The following is a 12,891-nucleotide window of genomic DNA, read 5'->3' on the forward strand; positions in this document are numbered from 1 at the left end:
AATGGGTTCACGTGAATAGCATGCTCTGGGCCCAGTGTGGTGGCGCAGGCCTGTCATCCCAGAACTCAGGAGGCTGAGGCAGGATAATCACTGGGAGTGTGAGGCCAGCCTGGGCTACATAATGGGTTCAAGGCCCGGCTGGACCACACAGTGAGGCTCTGTCTCAAAAGAAAATTTTGTTTTGATGTTTTGTATTTTGGAGATAGGGTCCCACTATGTAATTCAGTCCAGCCTTGAACCCACTATCTATGCCAAGCAGCCTTGAATTCACAGCAACCCTCTTGCCTCAGCCTCCCAAGTGCTCAGATGACAGGTGTGAGGCGCCACGCCTAGCAAACACATTTTCTTCTAAAATAATGGAAGTCATTATATTACAGTGATCCGTGCCTGCCCACGCACATAGCAGGGCAACTCGTAACGGCTAAAACTTGGACACAGCCTACAGGTCCACCACATCAAGGAACTAAGCAACTGTGGTGTTTACACACAGTGGAGTCCTGCTCTGCATGAAGAAGGCTAAATTTGAGTCCTTTCTAGGGAAATGGGTGCACCTCCAGACACTAAGTAAAACAAATCATGCACAGGCTTGCCTGCCACGTGGTTGTTAATGCAGAAATACAGAGTATAAACAATTTAAAGAGCAGGACAAGGCAGATGATAGGACATGGAGACAGATTGCTTGCAAATGGGAAGGGGACTGATGCGGAGGGAGGGAAAGGAGATAAAAAGACCTGAGATGTGTCCTGTCCCATGCCAACTCCCGTGGGGAGCATCAACATTTCCGCAAATGTGGACTGGAAAATAAAAATCAGTCACGACCCGGAGCTCACTGCTCCCTAAACCACTCCTGCTCTGACCCCTGAGGAAATTGGTCCTCCAATCCTGCATCCTTGGAGTCTGCCAGGTGATGGCTGCACCTGGGGGGGGGGGGGGCTGGAGCCTCCATGGTGGCCAGGAGGAGGGACCCCAACCACCCACCACTCTGCTGGCCCTCAGGTGCCCTCCACGAGGCAGCCTCACAAAGAGGCTTTGCCAGGTGCCCATGGTACTAGACAACCTCGGGCACCAGCCACGGAAGACACACCGAGACACTGTCTCAGGGCGCATCCTACCTGCCGCCTGGCCACATCCAGGCACTGTCCTCCCCTTTTCTGTTGTTTGCAGGCAGGGTCTCACTGTATAGCCCAGGGTGGCCTTGACCTTAGTGCAATCCTGCTGTCTCAGCCTGCTGAGTGCTGAGATTCCAGGTGTGCACCACCACACCTGCTTCTCACGTTGCTGTTCCCACTTTCATCCTCGTGTGCGTGTGTGTGTGGCGTGTGGGGCTGGAGGTGGAGCCCACAGCCTAACCTATGCTAGGAAGCACTGTGCCCCGAGCCACATCCCCCAGCCTCCTTGCTTCATGTTCTATGATTAAAGAACAGATTTCAGCTTCAAGAACGACTTTCTTCTGCCAATAGCAATGACATAAAGGAGTAGAATTAGGACTGGCACCCACCAAAAGTAAGAAGGAAACCAGGCATAGTGCCACTCGCCTGGAACCCAGCACTCGGGAGGCTGAGGCAGGAGGTTCACTGCTACACAGTGAACTGAAGGCCAGCCTGAATTACACAGCGAGACATGTCTCAAAATAAAACAATATAAAATACAATAAAAATTGGTACAGCAAAAGCACACTGCCATGGATCCCCTCAGCACCGCCCCCCCCCTCCTGCCGGCTAACACATTCCTCCCATCCTTCCTGCGGCTTTGGGAAGCAGCTCTGGGAGGGCCCTTTCGCCAAGCCTGTGAGTCCTGCTGCCTCAGGAGGACGTCACGGTGGTCCTCACACACCTTCTCTACTGGACCTGAACCCAGGGGAAATGACCCTGTGAAGCCATACAAAGCCAAGTGGGGTCCAGAGGAGAAGTGGCGTTTGAAGGGGATCCATGGCGGTGTCTTTTATTGTATGTAAACTTTCTGATCACATTCCAGGGAGAGAAGCAAATTCCAACAAAGCAACTGCTCAGCGCGCCCCCAGGGCCCCCGTAGACTTCCTCCTGGGTGACCACGTGGGGAGGGACAGGAGGACACAGGATGGGAGAGGGGACCCGGCCCTCACTCAGGCGGAGCTGTGACACAGGGCACAGTGGCCGGGTGTGACGACTGAGCACATGGAATCCCCACCCAGAAGGTGAGCGCTGCCAGCCATGCAGCCGGGCCTCTCCATTGCAGGCGGCTCTGTGTGTACCGAATCCCTGGCTTTTCAATCTGTCACTTAAATGTGAAAGCCAGAGTCTTAGGAGTCGTTGCATTTTTATGTTCAGGTCACCTGCACGTGGTCGAATCTCTCTGCTCTTCACCACAAGCCCCTGCTGTGACCAAGCCCTGGGTGGAGAAGGAGGAAGTGATTATTTGCTTTTGCCTAGAAATATGAGTCTGTTTGGGTCTCTCAGGTTTCCATAAAAATGACGAATCCAAAAAGTGAGAGAGAGAGAATTTGCCCTAACAAAGTATTCTGTGTATAAATATATTTAGGGGCAAGATGTGAATGCTATGCTGGAATTTCAAAAATGGATAAAATCATGATGGTAAATCCCCAATTGCTATGAAAACAGGCAAGATCCAGCTTGCTGAACAGAGGGAAGAACCCTCCAAGGCCTTGTTTAAGATCTCTGCCTTGTGTCTCAGATTTGGTTTTGCTCACACAGAATAAAAACTGTAGCCAGACAGGGTGGTGCAGGCCTGTAATCCTTGCACATGGGAAGCTGAGGCAGGAGGATCCCAAATGTAAGCCAGGTCTGGGGATCTCAGGGACTTAGAGATACTCTGTCTCAAAATTTAAAAGGCTGGGGATGCAGCCCAGTGCGAGATTTGACCCCCAGTGCCGCAAAAACAGTTTATAACAGTTATTTCTGCAATAACTCTAGGACTCCCTATTAGAGGTACATTTTTTATTATTTTGGTTTATTGAGACAGGGTCTCCCTATGCAGTTCAGGCTGGCCTTGAACTCACGGTGGTCCTCCTGCCTCAGCCTCCTCAGTGCCGGGGTTATGGGCATGCGCCACCACACTTGGTTATGGAATGCTCTTTATAATAAAGACAAATATAGGTGTCATACAGTGCCTGTGTTTCTTGCAAATGAAGTGTATGTTTCAAGTGAAAACAACCTATTCCTCAGAGTAAAAGTGAATGCTAGTATATTTTTAAGTCCTGTACTCTTTTTGCTCTTTCCTCTCCCAAATATTTGCTCCTTTTAACTAACATGATTGTATCTTTTGCAAGCAGAAAATACTTTTTTTAATTTGGAGCCATGACTAAGCTGATAAGGAGGGACACAATGGTTTTAGGGTTTTATGTCAGTAATGGTTCCGTTTTGGGTCCGGTCTCAGGACGAGGAATCCTAGTGCATCTTGACCTTGTGTGGTAGTGTACACCTGCAGCCCAGCACTTGGGAGGCTGAGTCAGGACTGTCGTGAGTTCTCAAACAGCTTGGGTTACAAAGTGAGTTCAAGGCCATCCCGACCTACATAGCCAGACCCTGTCTCAAAAACAAAACAAACAAAAAACACACCCCAAAACCTGGACGAAACAGATGTGGTGGCACACGTCTCTAATCCCAGCATTCAGGAGGCTGAGGCAGAAGGAGCTCCAGGAGTTCCAGGCCAGCATGAGCCACACAGCAGGTTAGAGGTCACCTGAACTAGTGAGAGGCTAACTCAAAAGAGAAGATGCTATCTCCTGTTCATCTCCTGCTCTCTTTTCCGGATGGTTCTCTCTGGTCGCTGCCTTATTTTCATGCTGATCTATTTGTCCTGGCGAGGCCTTGGACATTTCTTTCCCTTTTGCACAGCTAGGGTGCGCCAAGGCCCCTACATGCCAGGCCAGTGCCCAACAAGGAGCCACACTCCCGGCCTGGAGTTTCCATTTTATGAGTCTTTTCTGAGCATATGTTATTTTTTTGAAATAAGGAAACAATTCCAGGAATTCAGGGAGGCCGGGCCGGGCCCTGGTCTCGGGCTGGAGCTGGTCCGACTGTGGGTAGGGCAGCAGGTCAGTCAGCAAATATTTATCCAGTGCCTACCTGGTGCCCGGCAAGTGGACAAACACTGGGCACACAAGCGACTTCAGAACAGGACAGCGGCCACCAGAGAGGCCCCAGAAAGGAGCCTGGACGCTCAGCAAAGCTCCTGTCCCAAATGGCCGTAAGCCGTAAGAGAAAAGCTCATCTGACGACAGGTGTGCAGGTGGCTGTGCCGATGTGAGCCCCCAGCCACCAGAAATGGCACAAAACTAAAACGTCTTTCTCCTGTGTGCTGCTTTTAGGCCAAAAAATACTAATAAATGACAAGAAAACTAAATAATATGAGAAATGAACTTGCGCTCAGAAGGCGGAGGCAGGATTGCTACAAGTTCAAGGCTAGCCTGGCCTACGTAGTTCAAAACCTGCATTGCCTAGTGAGCCTCCATCTCAAAGGAAAAAGAAAAGAAGAAAGAACAGAAATCAATTTACAAAAATTACGTGGGTTTTGTTTTGTTTGTGTGTGTGTTTTTTGGTCTTTTGAGACAGGCTCTCGCTCTGCAGTTCCAGCTGGGCCTGGGCTCACTTTGTAGCCCAGGCTGGTCTCAAACTCATAGTGCTCCTCCTGCCTCAGCCTCCTGACTGCTGGGATCACAAACACGTGCCACCAAGCCCAGCAAGAATGTCATTTTAATAACATTGCTACCCGGAATCAAGAGCCTGACCCCCAAGTTAGTAAACCAAAACCATTTTTGTGACCACCATTTACATCCCAAGATCTCTCAAATTAATGAGCAGGGCATGCTATGTACACTTGTAATACCAGCTCCTACTTGGGAAGCTGAGGCAGGAGGATCCCTTGAACCCAGTTCAAAACCAGCCAGGATTACATAGTAAGACTGAGTATCAGAACTAAAAACAAAACAAAATCTAAGAGATGAGCTCAGCTGTGATGGCGCAAAACTGTAACCCCCAGTACTCTAGGAGGCGGAGACAGGAGTGTCAACTTAAGCTCAGCTTGGGCACTTTAGCCCCTCACTGGGACCCTGTTGCTAAGTCAAAACTGAAAAAGGACCAGGGATAGAGCTAAATGTGAAGGCCCTGGCAAAAAAAAAAAAGAGAATAGGGGCTGAGAATTTAGCTCAGCGGCATAAGTGCCTGCCTTGCAAGCAGGCAGTCGTGAGTTCGATCCCTGGTACTGATAAAAAGGAAAAAGACAAAAAAAAAAAAAAAAAAGAGAGAGAGAGAGAGAGAGAGAGAGAAAACAAAAGATCAGTTGTGCTCCCAAATCCCAAATAGTTTCATAGTCTTAAAAAATGCTTCATTTAGCTCAGCAGCATAAGAGCCTGACTGGCAACCATGAGGTTGTGAGTTCAATCCCCAGTACTGAAAAAAAAAAAAAAAAATGCTTCACGGTATGGTGGTACATACTGTAATCCCAGTACCGTGGGGCTGAGGCAGAAGGATCACCACACATTTGAGGCTAACCTGGACTACGTAGTAAGTCTGAGTTCAACCTAAACTACACAATGGGATAAAAATAAAAATAATGCTTCACAGCCAGGTCTGGAAGCACACATCTGTAATTGCACCACTCTGGAGGCTGAGGCAGGAGGATTGCTGAGAGTCTGAGGCCAGCCTGAGCTACCTAGTGAGACCCTGTCTCAAAAGAACAAAGGAAAAAGAAGACCCCCAGATTTGTGTCACAGTACTTGGGTTTTATTTTTGTTAGTTTTTTAAACAAAGTCTCATGATGGCGTCCAGGCTGTCCTGGAGTTTAGGGTCTTCCTGCCTCAGCCTCCAGACCGCTGGGATTCCAGGCTGCACCTCCACAGCTGGGCTAGCATGGTGATTCCCATAGGTTCTTCGGCCTTACCCCAGGGCAGAGCTTCCAGCAAGACCCAGAAGCACTTTGCCTCGGTGGCCTCCTGGGGGCTGGGCCACAGAGGGCTGGGCTGGTGCTTATGGGCACCCAGCACCAACGGAGCTGAGGCACAGTCTCCCCCGACCTGCAGCCACCCAGCAACTTGAGCCCCTTCCTTTATCTCTTCCGTGTTCCTAGGGATGGAACAGGGGTTTTCACACTGGGCCACACCCCAACCCTTTTCCAACTTTCTGTTTTGACACAAGGTCTTTCTGAGTTGCAAAATGGCCCAGGCCAGGCTGGAACCGGACACCCTCCTGCCTCAGCCTCCGGGAGGGCTGGGATTATAGGCGCGGCCACCACACAGTGCCTGACTTTCCCTTCCTGTCAAAAGGTGACCTTGCCTGGCTGGCCGGGCCTTTACCACACCTCGAACATTCTCCCCAGAAGGTCTTCCCTCTTCTCCCTCCAGAGAGAGCAGCAATGCTTGGCTTGTTTGATGTCTGCCGCCACCTTGAAGGGGCGCACACCAGAGAATCCCTGCCCTGCCTGCCAGCCCCCCCAGGGCCCAAGGCTGCTAACTGGAGCGACAGGTTTGGAAATTAGCCAGCACAGCCGCCCATTTAGTGCCATCGAAACTTCCTCCCTGGGCTGGGCGTGGTGGCCACACACCTGTAATCCCAGCACTCAGGAGGCTGAGGCAGGAGGGTCATGCCCTGGGCTCTTTAGTGAGTTCAGGGCCAGCCTGGACTATACAGTGAGCTCTTGCCTCAGAAACAAAATCGGGGCCAGGTATATAGTTCAGTGGTACAAGTGCCGGCCTTGCAGGCAAGAAGTCATGAGTTCAACCCCCTGGTACCACCAAAAAAAAAAAAAAGCAAAACAAACAAAAACCATAAATGAGCGATTTTCTTTATCGAGTCCTGTTCTACACTGAGCCTGTGGGTGCTGCCTGCCTGACCTCGAGGACAGGGGAGCCCGACTGGGTAGGAGGGACCTGAAACCTGGAGGAGCCGGAATGAGGCAGGGTCCAAACTCCAAGCCCGGTCCAGGGCTGCCCCGCTGTCCCTGTCCTGTGTCACCAGAAGCGCCCTCCCTGACCATTTGCTCTGCAGCCGCAGGTGGCAAACCTTCGGCCCCACAAAGGGCGGCGCTTCAGTTCCTGCTCAAAGCCCATAAACTGTGCCAGCAGCCTAAGGGTGCAGCCGGTGCCTGTGCCCCAGGAACTGGGGTTCAGAGGAGTCCCAGCCTCTCTGTATCTGGCTCTGGCCTAAGCAAGCCCAGTGATGCTGCCATGTCATCCCGCACTCAGGGAGGCCGAGGCAGGAGAATTCCAAGAGCGAGCCCAACCTGGGCAGCGTGGTGGGGAGGGAAGCTCCTGTCTCAGGATTTAAAAAATAGCACAAAGGGCCGGGCTGGAGCTGGGGCCAAAGCCTGGGCAAAATCTCCGGTGCTGCACACTACAACAAGAGGGCATCTTCTGGGTAACACTCACCTTACCTGTGCTGGGCTGAGAGTAAAGCGGCCACAGACTGACATAGTTTAATTATAAAGCAAGCAGGCGGCGGGCTGAGGAGGGTTTGGGGGAGACCACTGCGGCCTCCTTTCTCCCCACTGCTTGGATTCACTGAGCCGCCCCAAGGCCTTGCCTCCGACCTGTGCCCCGAAGGCCCCAGCCCTGTTCTTATTGGTATTTCTACTTTTTCAACTGCTTTTTCTATTCCTCAGTTTCCATATTAGAAAATGGCCTTACTACTGGACGTGGTGGGGTACCGCCATGATCCCAGAGGTCAGGAGGCTGAGGCAGGAGGATCACAGCGATTTTGAGGTCTGCCTGGGCTACACCATAAGACCTTGATAGGGGAGCAGCTTCCATCCCTGAAGGGGGGCCTGGCCAGAGCGGGCGCCCTGTCCCTGAGCAGTGGTCGTCTCAGTGCCCATCAGGCTGACCGGGCCTTCCGAGGGCCCTTTTCTTATTCCCAGACACTGTTCCACTAGGTTACGCAGACTGAGTTAGGACTTTCGATCCTCCTGCCTCGACCTCCCCAATGCTGGGGTTACAGGCGTGTGCCACCACGCCCAGCTGCACTAAATTTTGAGTTGGCAGCAATGACTGCTTTCAGAGAGGTGCTTCTCGGCGTCAAGTTTCCAACTTTCGACGGAGTACTTTTTGAACATATAGTAAAAATAAGTTACTAGTAAAACAAAGGGGAAAAAAACATCAAGAGGAGCATTAAGCCAGGCGTGGTGGCACAGGCTTGCAATCTCAGCAGGCTGAGGCAGGAGGATTGCAAATTGGAGTCCTGACCTGGCAACCTGGTGATTTAGTAATTAAAAACTTGTCCCAAACTACAACAAATAAACAAACAAATTTTTTGTTTTGTTTTCTGTTTTGAGACAGGGTTTCATTATGTAGCCCAGCCTAGCCTCCAACTAAAAGGCAATCTTCCTGCCTCAGCCTCCCAAGTGCTGGGATTATAAGCATGCACCACCACACTAGGTTTAACCACATATTTTGAAATCTATTTTATTTAAAATTAAATAAAACTAACGCTAAATTTCAAAACACATCAATCAAGGGGCAACAATGGTAATACACTGTACAGTGTCACCCCCAAATTATTCACCCAGAGCACAAGACATCTGCATTCAACTGTCTGAACAACACCAGCACAAACCTTTCTCTTCAGTGATCTCAGAGAAAGCAGCAGCATAACTATCTTATCTTTTTATATACATTACAATATACAGTTTCTTTCAGCTTCTCACACTAGGGGGTCAAGAGGATGCTTACACATGCCTGTCTGATTTATTTCACTTAAGAGTAAGGTCTCACATCGCACCCATTTACCTATAAAAGTCTCCAGTTTATCCTTCTTTATGGCCAAGTAGTATTCTATTGTATAAAAATACCACATCTTTTTTGTCAGTTCCTCAGTGATGGGAATTTAGGTTGTTTCCAAGAATCTAGCTATTACAAACTGTGCTGCTATAAACATGGGTGCACAAATATCACTGTTGTGATGTTTTTAATTCTTTTGGGAAGACACCAGCTGGGTCGAATGGAACGTTTAGTTCGTTTTTTGAGGAATCTCCACACTGATTTCCACAATGGCTGCACCAGTCTCATTCCCACCCACAGTGAGAAGCCCCCCCCCCCCGCGCGCCCCTCCAGCACTTGTTATTGGTTGATTTCTTGCTGACACCGTTCTTCAGCGGGGAGATGGAGTCTCAGCCTGTTTTAATTCCATCTCTCCGATGACCAGTGATGTAAAGTGTTTTTTCACATATTTATTTACTGTTGGTATTTCTTCACCTGAGAAGTGTGCATTCATCTCAGATGCCCGTTTTTGGATCTGAGAGGACTTTTCTGAATTCCGTATGTATTCTGAAGAGTAACCCTTTGCTGAGGAACAGCTGGCCAACATTTTCTCCCACACTGTGGGTCACATTTGTTTCTAAAGGGCAGGGATGTAACTCAGTGTGAAGGCCCTTAATGCTGCACAAGAGACAGACAGACAGACAGATGGAGATAGAGAGAGAAACAATAAACATTAAAATCAACAAACCAGATGGGATCCCAGCACTTGGGAGGCTGAGGCAGGAGGATTGCTAAGAGCTCAAGCACAGCCTCGTCTACATAGCAAGAACCTGTCTCAAAAAAAAAAAAAAAAAAAAAGAAAGAGAGAGGGACAGAGGGAGGAAGAAGAGGAAAAGGAAAAAGAAAAAAGAACTACAACAAAAATAAGATCAGCCACAAAAATAAGCCCAGCTCCTGCCCTCTGGCCCCTGAGCCTTGTCAGCCGGCACGCTGTCCCCTCCGAGGCAGAGAGTGGCCGCGTCCTCACAGCCCGGAGAGCTCCGGTTCCTGCTGTGGTTCCTCAGTAACTGGCGGCCCCACAGACGGGGCTCTGCCCCACCCTTGCGCCTTCCCTGCCCCACTGGCTGCAGATGAGGGCGGAGGAGGCTCCAGGAGGTGAAGCATTTCCTCCGGGGCAGCATCCGCAGACTGGCGGGTGGGGGCGCTGGCCCGGCTTCTGAAGGGACCCTCGCTTGCCCCTCGCCTCTCCCCATCTGCCCGCAGCCCCCACCGCCAAGCCAAGACCTTCCCAGTGAGTCCTGTGCTGATTTCTTCAAATAGCTGCTCTCCAGCAGGGCGCGGTGGCACATGCCTGTCTGAGTGCTCAGGAGGCTGAGGCAGGAGGCTTGCCACCAGTTCAAGGCCAGAATGAGACCCTGTCTCAAAAATCAAACTAAACCAAACAAATCAACAGACAAATGAGATGGGCTGAGAGACAGAGACAGAGACAGAGGCAGAGACAGAGGGGGCCGGGGATGGCAGACAGGCGATCCAAGCTGGGACCCCGTCCAGCTAGCTGCTCCTCCCTGGGGCACCTGGACCCTCCAGGACGCCAAGGTCATTATCCTGTCCTTTTTTGGGAATAAAGACAAGGAAACACTGCATCCGTTTGGTACAAATGAAAAACATTTCTTGCAAATATTTTCAATACATTGCTGGTCGAATCTTCAGCCCGGGAATCCAGGCCTCCAGAGGGTTTGATTGTATTCGAAGTTTCGGTGGTGAGATAACATTTTTTAAAAACAGAAAATGATAGTGATAAGGAAACAAAAGACCTTTACAATGAAAACCACAGCACTGGAGAAAAGGAAACCCGAGAGGACATCAGAAAATGGACAGAGAGCCTGTTCCTGGGTGGGCAGAGCCCAGAGTCCAAGGACCAGGCTTCCACAACCACAAACCGTGTTCAAGCGATCCCAGCTCAGAAGCCACTGTGTCCCCGCAGAACCAGGGAAAGCAACCCTAAAATTCATGGGGTCCCAGAAGAGATCGAAAACAGCAAAAGCTGTCACGGACAACAGAGCAAAGCATACACAAAGCCACAGCCATGCAGACGTGTGGTACCGTCTGCCAGGGAGACGCAGGGAACAGAACCCAGGGAGCACAGACGGCCCTGGGCACAGTGGCTCTTCAGCTGTGGAGTCCAGGCTGGCCTTAAATCATGGGGATCCTCCTGCCTCAGCCTCCCAGTGCTGGGATTACAGGCCTGCACCATCACAGCCAGGAGCTATTTGGTCTTTGACCAACAGGCCAAAAATATGCTCTGAAGGAAAGACAGCCTCTTCAGACATGGTGCCAGACACTGGCCGCCCACACGCAGAAGGCTGGACCAAGACCCCTATCTCTCACTGTATGCTAAACAAAATCAAAATGGGTCAAAGAGCTAAACGTTAAAACAGAGATGCTTAACTGCTGGAGGAGAAGATGGGCAAAGCCCGTGGAGACAGGCATAGAAGGACTTTCTGAGCAGGGTTCCAGCAGCGTAAGAACCGGTACCCAGAGTCAACAAATGAAAAACTTCTCCACAGCAAAAGAAATAAGCGACAGTGTGAAAAGACCATTTACAGAACCAGAAAACATTTTTCCAGCTCTTTCTCAGACAGAGGGCTCAAATCTGGGTCCGTAAAGAACCCCAAAAAACAGATCCCCCAGAATAAGAGGCCCAATGAGACTGGGCAGCTGCAGTGACCAGACCCTTCGGAGAAGAGGTCCACCAAATATACCGGGAACCCTCCACCTCGCTGGCTGTTACAGAAATGCAAATTAGAACAACACTGGGATCCCACCTTTCCCCAGGAGGAATGGCCATCTTCAAGAGATCAAACAGTAACACTGCTGGACGTTTCCTCCTCCGCACCGACAGTGGGGTGGTATTTACACACTGTGGAGTACTACTCTGCCATAAAGAAGGATTAACTTGAGTCATGTAGAAAAATGGATGCACCTTGAGACCATAACATTAAGACAACGTACCAGCTCCCCACAAGAGATGTAAACATTATGTACTGCAAATGCTTACTAATAAAAAAGATTAGGGTTTTCTGAGACAAGATCTCACTGTGTAGTTCAAGCTGGCCTTGCACCCACTCTGGAACCCAGGCTGGTCTCAAATTTGAGGCAATCCCCCTGCCTCAGCCTCCAGAGTGCTGGACTAACAGGTGTGCATCACCACGCCCAGCAAGCCAGTGCCATCTCCTACCATCAGGAAGGTATCTCCTGTCTGCACTGCCACCCCCATGCGACATTTACCATTGCAAAGTTTTTCAGGCCATCAGGCCCTCTGAGTTCCATGTCCTGCTTCTTGAGGCCCAGTCAGCACCAACCACAGGACATTTTCACTGCAGTTGGAGAGCCAGGCTACTTGGCCTCAGGCTCTGGCTGCAAGCTTGGGTGTGGGTGCGCCAGGCACTGCCCTCATGCTCAGATTCTGTTTTTTATTTTCTCATCCATGACACAACCATGTGGGTCGCATATGCACAGAGCACTGAGCCCTTCCTGGTCCCTGGCCCTCCCAACCCGCCTCCCTCCCCTGCTCTCCATCCTCCCAGCCTCCTCTGCTTCTCCTCGGGTTCCTCTTGCAGGAGAAGCTGTGAACAGCTCGGCTCCTGTCTGATTTCTCCCCCCAGTGTCATGGCCACCCACGCTCCTGCTCACACCCCGTCCTCCCGGTCAGGTGCTGAGAGTTGCCCAGCCAGGGCGGATGGGCCACAGCCTTCCCGGGTTCCCTCCCCAGAGGGAAGAACAGGGAAATTCCTCCCTCCCGCAGGGGTCCCCACACCAGCCCTCAGGAGGCTGAGGCAGGGGAGGAGGCGAGTTCCAGGACAGACAGGGCGACCCAGTGACCTAGCAAGACCCCATCCCAGAATAAAAACGGGTTGAGGCTGTACCCTGCATTTAGTCCTCAACATTAAAGGAAAAAAAGCCCAAATAATTTCCCCCAGACCCTCAAAGACATAATTGAAAGTTTCTTCCTGCGCCGGGGATTGAACCCAGGGCCTTCGTGTGGAGTCACACCCTGCATTTTTTGAGACAGGGGCTCATGAAGTCATGAAGGTGCCTGGACTGGGCTAGAATTTTTGATCCTGCTGCCTCAGCCTCCAGTGCTAGGACAGCAGCTGTGTGCCACCACACCTGGCCATAAATTTAATTTTAAAATAAATATCACT

The sequence above is a fragment of the Cavia porcellus genome, unplaced genomic scaffold (genome assembly GCF_034190915.1).
Source record: "Cavia porcellus strain 051 isolate PalLab524CR breed Dunkin Hartley unplaced genomic scaffold, mCavPor4.1 scaffold_20, whole genome shotgun sequence".
In the NCBI taxonomy this organism is placed as follows: domain Eukaryota; kingdom Metazoa; phylum Chordata; class Mammalia; order Rodentia; family Caviidae; genus Cavia; species Cavia porcellus.